The sequence below is a fragment of the Malaclemys terrapin genome, chromosome 13, assembly GCF_027887155.1.
Source record: "Malaclemys terrapin pileata isolate rMalTer1 chromosome 13, rMalTer1.hap1, whole genome shotgun sequence".
In the NCBI taxonomy this organism is placed as follows: domain Eukaryota; kingdom Metazoa; phylum Chordata; order Testudines; family Emydidae; genus Malaclemys; species Malaclemys terrapin.
This window is the reverse complement of record NC_071517.1, coordinates 30963479-30971889: the sequence shown is the minus strand read 5'-3', so window position 1 is coordinate 30971889 and position 8411 is coordinate 30963479. Positions and strand designations below refer to the sequence as shown.

The following is an 8411-nucleotide window of genomic DNA, read 5'->3' as shown; positions in this document are numbered from 1 at the left end:
TCAGTGATGTAATCCTTGCTCCATCCCAAGACTTTCCATGGAAAAGCATCAGAGACAACTGTAAACTGTCTAAAACACTTGGAGATAAAAAAGGAATATTACAACAGACGGAATCACCCTGCCTCTGAACAAAGACTGGTCCAGTATAATACAGAGTGAGGAAAGGCACTCCAGATTCATTCAGTGAGGAAACAGCATGTGGAATGAGGGTGTTTTTATCAAAATTTTAGTTCCTGGTACGTGAAGCCAGCCAGCTCTGCAACAGCCTGAACTTTTGGCAGAAAACCTACTTCATTATTAGCTAGGAGAGGTAACAAGTACTAAATGTTGACCCAGGTTCATGGTTTATGATTTTGTTGTGTATTGTAACCATTTGTTTCTATTGCTCGCTCAAGTCTCCATTCTTTTAAAATAAACCTACTTTTGTTTCATTACAAGCATTCACAAGGTGTGGGGTTCATAGCACACAAGCTGTGTGGTTTAAAGTTAAACTGGGATACACGGCTCCTTTGGGGGCTGAGGATCTGGGATTTCTGCAAGTAGCCAGTATCAGGGCTGGCTATCACGGGGAATGATTCAAAGGGACTCAAGGTCAGGGGTGCACCTCTTGTTAAGCTGCAAGGCAAAGACAGGGCTGGCCTCACCCAGAGGAGAGGGCCTGAGTGGCTGACAGACTGATGGTGTTAGAAAGCTAACACCCTGTCACAGAGTGTGGGGGAGTCAAGGCCCTGCACCACCCACTTCCTGCAATTCACCGTGACTCTCAGCCAGCCAGTAAAACAGAAGGTTTATTAGACAACAGGAACACAGTCTAAAACAGAGCTTGTAGGTACAGAAAACAAGATCCCTCTTGGGGGGGGGGGGATGGGAAGCCCAGACCCAGGTTCTGGGCCTCCCCCCATCTCCCCAGCCAGCTCCAAACTGAAATGCCTTCCCACTGCCTCCCCCAGCCACACCCCCAGCCTTTGTCCAGTTTCCTGGGCAGAAGGTGTCACCTGGCCCCAATCCCCCCCCCGGGCTCAGGTTATGAAGGGCAGCCGCGTTTACGTGCTGGCCGTCAAGTACCATCCTTCAATGAAGTCACACCCTTATTTCCCATCCCCATCTAGTATTGGTGCAGTACCCTAGGGAAACGGAGGCACACCCCATGTTAGCAGAAGACAATAAACTAGTAAAACTCCCATGCAACATTACCAGGTTAATACTCCCCACTCCATCACACCCCCCAACCCCAGGGCAGGCTCCCCGGGAGCCATTTCAAGGGGGAGGGCGTGACATGGGTATACAAACCCCAGCCTGGACAACATGGCTGTTACCAGCTGTGAGCAGTCGAAGGGCGGCGGGGAGCTTAAGAGCAGCTGCAGACCCCAGAAACCAGCAGGAGGAGACAGGAGCATCACAGCCACCCGCACCAGGGCACCAGCCAGAGCAGCAGCTGCCCCTCACTGCCCGGCTCTGGCTTCCGGACTCCAGCCTGGCCAGTGAGTGGGGCCTTGGGGAGGGGGAGAGGAGGAGGTAGGGCCTGCACTTACCTGAGGATGAGTAGGGGGTGAGGCCATGGAAAGGGGCGAGGCCTTGTGGTGAGGGGGGCACAGCCCCCCAATTTTCTGTCTAGCCCACCTCAGTCCCTCCACCAAGAAGAGGCTGGCACCACCCCGCTCTGTGTGCTTTTTATGGGTTTCATGCGTAGACTGTCGGCCCTTCATCAGTTAAGACTGAGCCCATCACAGCACATCTTCCACTCTTCTCTCGCTCTGGCCAGCCTTCGCCATGTTTGTCCATATCTCCTTGTTAAGAAATCATCCCACCTCTTTGGAGGCCGACCGCGTGGCCGTTTCAGTTCTCGCGGATACCACTCAGATATAGCTGCAGTCCATCTGTTGTCACTGAGTCGGGCCACATGTCCCAGCCACCGCATTTTGCTGAGCCTGCTTTCGACAACAACATCTCGGACTCCAGATTGCTGCCTAATTATTTCATTGGGTATGCAATTGCGGAGCAAAATGCCCAAAAATGTTTGTTCCATTGCCCTCTGTGTGACAGACAGTTGATGTTCTTCAATCTTCATCAGCGACCATGTTTTGTTGCCATATAGCATCGTTGGAAGCACGGTCGAGTTAAAAAGATTCGCACAAGTTGTTTTGCTGATCTTTCCTTGGAGGATGTCCCTGATGTCGTTGAATGTGCACCATCCAGCTTTTTTTCTGTGCGACAGTTCGCCTTTCTGATTGTGGTGCATGTTGACTTCCTGGCCCAAATAAACGTATTTGTCGGCCTCTTGGATCTGCTCTCCTCCAAGAGTTATTTGGGTTGTTGGCAGAACATCCGATCTCATATATTTCATTTTTGACTGGTTCATTTTTAATCTGACTTGACTACTTTTCACGTTCAGTTCTTTAAGCATTCTCTCAAGCTGGACTGTATTTTCAGCTATCAGCACTATATCATCTGCGAACCTGAGATGGTTTAGCCGCTCGCCGTCGATATTAATCCCGCCTTTCAGGTCTGCTCGTCGAAAGACCAATTTAAGACAGGCTGTGAATAATTTTGGTGAAACTGTGTCTCCTTGTTTCACACCTTTCTCGATGGGGATTCGGAGGTGAGTATCGAACAACCATATATCCGTGCTGCAGCCAGAGTTCGCTTCCTTTAATAATGTGATGTATTTTGCGCTGATGCCCTGTTCTGAAAGAGCTTTAAGAACGGCGTTAGTCTCCATGCTATCAAACGCCTTCTCATAGTCCACGAAGGCGATGCACAAAGGGAACTTGTATTCCCTTGAATGCTCTAGTAGTTGGTTTAGAGTGAAGATGTGGTCTATCATGCTGTAATTTCTTCGAAAACCAGCCTGCTCCTAGGTTGTTGTTCATCCAGGTTTTGCGACAGTCGATTTGTTATTATTTTGGTGAACAAATTATAGACATGCAAAAGCAGGCAGATCAGGCGATAGTTCTTTAGATTTTCTCGATCGCCTTTCTTATGCAGCAAGATGGTATTGGATTCTTTCCAACTGGACGGTGTCTTCTGGATTTCCAGATAACGGCTCAACCTTGGGGCGAGAGCTTTCCAGAATTCCTGACCTTCCATGGGTTTCATGACAAAGGATAATCAAGCAGATCTTCAGACTAAAAACCATATCACTGGGCCTACTCTAACTTTGCTAAAATAATTAAGAATTAATCAATCCAGTGAACAAACTGAGATTGACTCAATATATCAATGGGTTAACATCGACGTTGGCTTATCATCTAATTCATGGTTTGGCCACATTAAAGCACACCGGTAGTTCACTGTCTATCCATAGGTGCTCTGTCTCAAAACAGGGTGTGCAGGCAGAGTATGTTACAGACACGTCCCCAAAACCCAGCCCCTTTCAGCAAAATCCCATGTGGAGGGCTGAGTGTTACTGGGGAAGTTAACTGTGCTTTCCTTAGGGGTGGGGTTCTGATTCTAGTTCCTGAGTAATTTGCTCATCCGTTCCCTCAGTCATGGGCATTACCTCTGTTCCCAGCAATTCCTCAAGAAAGAGGATCACTTCTGCTCCCACGTCTAGGAGCCCTGTACACACGGCAGCAACTGGCATTTCCATTTTGAGGTGCCCTTCATTGGGATTTGACTGGTTGAGTCTCTACCGCCCCCTACCCATTCTATGGTCCACCTTCCGGCTGTTTGCCAGCACACCCAGACTGCTGCAGGCTAGACACTTCGGGATGGGGAGCGACCCATCTCATTCTCCCCAACTGTCCCCTAGTGGTTCCCTTCCCCCTGGAGAAGAGTCACCAGGATGCAGATACCTTCAAGACACTGTTAGAGCAAATGAAGACGAGAGGGCACTGCCAGAGCTGGTCCCAGTGCCAAGCCAACGCAAATGAGAGCGGATGAAATGACCTGAGGATGAACCCCAGGAGGTTGACCTGCCTCCAGAAGGGGGTGGATGGGTAAAGACTTAGCCAGTCAGACCCCTGCATCACAGGTGTCAGCTGAAAGGTGGGAGTGAACGTTGGACAAGCTTGCATGAGTTTGGGAAGAGATAATAGAAACAGGACTGAGGACTTGGAGTCTGAAACAAAGTGGCTAGTCTAAGTGCTGGAGGATATGCTATAAAAACGTGTATTATTCACTCATCAGGCCACCAGCAGTATGACGGGGGCAGGGCAAAATGGTCCCAGGTCAGAGGCACCTACCCCAAGCAGCTGACTAGAGCCTAATACCAGATCAGGTGGGGTCCATTCGTGGATGAGTCCAGACCTCTGCTAGCACCCGATATAAAGTCACAGTAGATTTACTGGTTTATCCACTTGCTACCCCCATAACCCTCTTCCCGAACTGCTCCCTGTTGGTTCTTCCTTCACCCACCCACCCACTGCATCACCCACCATTGCTCGAAATGTCAGCATCATGGAGGTTAAAAAAGTCCAATGCATCGTAGGGCCAGCATTTTTATTGTAACTGCAGATGCAGGAAGAGAAAACAATCAATAGAAAAGGTACATTGGCTTCATTAATGCACTCAGCTTTCACTTAAGTTGAGATTTCATGAGATAAACAGCCAAATCAGACTTCAGAGACATTTCAAAATGCACAGAGATTTCAAAGCACTCTAAGGCATTTGGCGGTAGAACTCTTACTGCAGAATGCTCTATAATTTTGCAGGGTACTTTAGTGTTGATCTGTGGGTGTCATACAAGAGAACTTAAGGCAAAGACGGTGTTCTATTTTGACAGGAATAGTGCACTAGGGGTGCACATCAATTTTCCCTCTGTTTTTTTACGTCCATGTGCATGAATTTTGTTATGTGCATCAATATGGTGGTGATGGGGGAGGGACTGAGGGGTGCAGGAGGGGGCTCAGGGCTGGGGCAGAGGGTTGGGGTGAGGGGGGTAAGGGCTTTGGCTGGGGGTGCGGGCTCTGGGGTGGGGCTGGGGATGAGGAGTTCAGGGTGCGGGAGGGGGCTCAGGGCTGGGGCAGAGGGTTCGGGTGCAGGGGGTGAGGGCTCCAGCTAGGGGTGCCGGCTCTGGGGTGCGGCCAGGGATGAGAGATTTGGGGTGCAGGCTGCCACAAGGCTGCATCGGGGAGAGAGAACTCCCCCCAGCCCTATCTCACTGCAGCAGCCCGGGGCTGGTGGAGAGGCGCCTCTTCCTGCTGCAGCAGCTCCGGGGCTGGGGTCGGGGGAGAGGCGCCTCTTCAGTCCAGGCCCCTGTGGCTGCACAGTCACACACCTTAGAGGGAACTTAGGTGCACATGTAATTATGAACCTGCCCCCTACCCATCTGACCCCAGCAGACCCTCCCAAACACCCACCCTACAGTACCCCCACACACATCTGAAAAAAACACAGCCCCCCAACCACCCATTGAAGTACAGCTCAACCCATGAATGGTACAACATTCACCCCTCATACTATCAACTCCTAACAAACACAAACGTATTTCCTTGGTTATAGAACATTCATTATGCAGAACTATGCTCTAGTCTCAAAGGAGGAGCACAATGCATCCCTAGCCCTGTTTCCTTGAGCAGTTGGGATACTGGGCAGAGTCTTTCTCTCTGAACATCCATATCGTTCATAAGGTCCCTCCAACTCCCGCTCCCACCCATCCTCCAGGATTTCCCTGGCTCTCACAGTTGTGTAAAACACAGGAGGCACTTATCACATGAGGAGCAGAATCATGAGATTCGTAAGACACCATCACCCACCTTTCATGCTGCACCTAACTGCTCCTTTCTCTTCTTCAAACATCCAGGGAAAGACTTCATATACCCGGGACCCACAGGGCACCTTGATGCTCCCCACGAGGGGCCTTAGGAGCTGCAGAGACACTCAGACACAAACTACAATGGAGCATTTTTACCTCTCTCCTACACTGGAAAGTGTGTGTGGAACCCACAGAAATGTCTCCCCACTAATCTCATCTCCCCAGTGCCCAGCAGTTCCTCCTCCTCTGGCCCCACCAACCACCCCCCAAAGAAACCCCAACCATCCACCCACCTGCTGTCCCTACCCAGACCATCCTCAAAGGAAGCACATTTACACTTTGCTTCAGGAGGGCACAGACCCATTGCCCCACGGGGAGAGCTCCCAACACCTTCTATCCTGTGTGCAGTTTCCGGTGGGACATCAGAGAGACCTTCACCTTTTAGCTTTTCCCGCAGTCAGGACATTTATAGGATGCCTCTCTTGTGTGGATTTTCTGATGCCTTTTAAGGACTGAGCTCTGGCTGAAGCTCTTCCCGCATTCGGGGCAGTCATAGGGCTTCTTTCCCGTGTGGATCCTCTGATGTTCAGAAAGGTTTGAGCTCCGAGCGAAGGTTTTCCCACACTCAGAGCAGTTATAGGGTCTCTCTCCAGTGTGGGTTCTCTGATGTACAATGAGGCCTGAGCTGTTACTGAAGCTTTTCTCGCAGTCGAGGCATTTATAGGGTGTCCCTCCTGTGTGGATTCTCTGATGTGAAATAACTTCTGCGCTCTGCTTGAAGCTTTCGCCACAGTCGGGGCATTTATAGGGTCTTTCCCCAGTGTGGGTCCTCTGATGTATAATAAGATTTGATCTTTGCTTGTAGCTTTTCCCACACTCAAGGCATTTATAAGGTCTCTCCCCTGTGTGGACTCTCTGGTGTGAAACAAGGGTTAACTTGTGACTGAAGCTTTTTCCGCAGTCAGGGCATTTATAGGGGGTCTCCCCCGTATGGGTTCTCCGATGTGTAGAAACTGCTGAGCTCCGACTGAAGCCTTTCCCACAGTTGGGGCATTTATAGGGTCTCTCCCCCGTGTGGATTCGCCGATGTAAAATAAGGGCTGAGAAACCAGCAAAATCTTTCCCAGTTATAAGGTCTCTCTCCTGTGTGGACTGTACGATGTGAAAACAGGTCTGATCTCAGCGTGAAGGTTTTCCCGCAGTTGGGGCATTTATAGGCTCTCTGTCCCATATGGATTCTCTGATGAACAATAAGGGCTGAGCTCTGACTGAAGCTTTTCCCACAGTCAGGGCATTTATATGGTCTGTCTCCTGTATGGATTCTCTGATGCTTAATAAGGTTTGAGCTCTGACTGAAGCTTTTCCCGCAGTCTGGGCAGTTGTAGGGTTTTTCTCCTGCATGGATCCTCTGATGTACAAGAAGATACGATCTCTGATGGAAGCCTTTCCCACACTCAAGGCATTTATAGCGTCCCTCCCCTGTGTGGATTCTCCGATGTACACTAAGGGCTGAGGTCTCTTTGAAGCTTTTCCCACACTCGGGGCAGTTATAGGATCTCTCGTCTGTGTGGACACTTTGATGTACAATAAGAGTTGATCTCTGCTTGAATCTTTTCCTGCACTTTACACATTCGTGCGGCTTTTCTTTAGTGCTTAATGTCAGCTGGAACACAGTTTCATTATGACTTTTGAAACCTCCCCCTCGGTGAGTGGCTATAACCTGTCTCTTCCCTGCATGGTTTCCTTGCTGAATCCTGGCCTGTGCTGACTCTCATGGGCATCTTCATGCTCAGGATTCTGGGAAATGTTCCCTTCAGATCTTCCTGATACGATCCCATGCGGTTCCACTTGCTCAAGACCTTCCTGCTGTGGATTCTCCTCCTTGTTCTCACTCACCGTCCCCTCACCTGCTGAGACAGAGAGAGAATCCAGACAGGAGTCAGTCCCTCTGCCGAGGGAAAGGGGAACGGGAAGATGGGGAACAAACCAAAATAGCTGCTGGGGAGATTCAAAATCCAGGAGCTGACCTCCCCAAACCCTTCCCCAGGGCTGACACAGAAGGCAATGACCAATTCAGTCTCCACATCCCATCTGAACACTCAGGAGGAAGGGAGCTACTGCCAGGCCTCAGGTAGGGTGGGAAGCCATAAGCGATGTGTGCCAGGAGAATATGACACCTACTGGGCACAATCCTGACCTGAAGGAGATGAGGCAGAACTGGGGGAACTCAGGGGGCTTGTATGGGAATCCCAGCTGTTTATGTCAAGGACGGATGGTTTCTGTGTTCGTTTAACCAATTCCTCACCTGCGCAAATGTTTCTAAGGATCTGCCTTTCCTCAGAGCCCTGGTGATCTGGGGTCCATGGCTCTTCACCCTGTTCCATCTGGGAGATCATGTCGGGTTTTGGAATTGGAAATCCTGCTTGGGGGAAGACAACAGGTGAGACTAGGATTTTACCGTTGTTCTGAGACAGCTGTTTCCAGATGTGCTGGGTGGGTGGATGCCTTTGTATATACCAAAGGATGGGGAAGTGTTCCTGGAGATTCTTTGGGGAGGGCAGAAGGGGATTCGGGGATCTCCACACACTGTGGGGTTTTATGACTATGCAACCTCTTCCCCTTTCCTAACCCAGCAAAGACCAGAGTCTTTTCCAGGCATGGAGCCAGTCCCGGGAAGAAAGGGACACACAAAATCTCCATGTATCAATGTGTGCCC

At 50.1% G+C, this 8411-nt stretch overlaps 1 pseudogene; it reads right to left on the bottom strand.

The window, feature by feature from the left end:
* Positions 1–4425: 4425 nt before the first annotated feature.
* On the bottom strand, positions 4426–8091 carry LOC128847912 (zinc finger protein 664-like; annotated as a pseudogene).
* Positions 8092–8411: the final 320 nt, after the last annotated feature.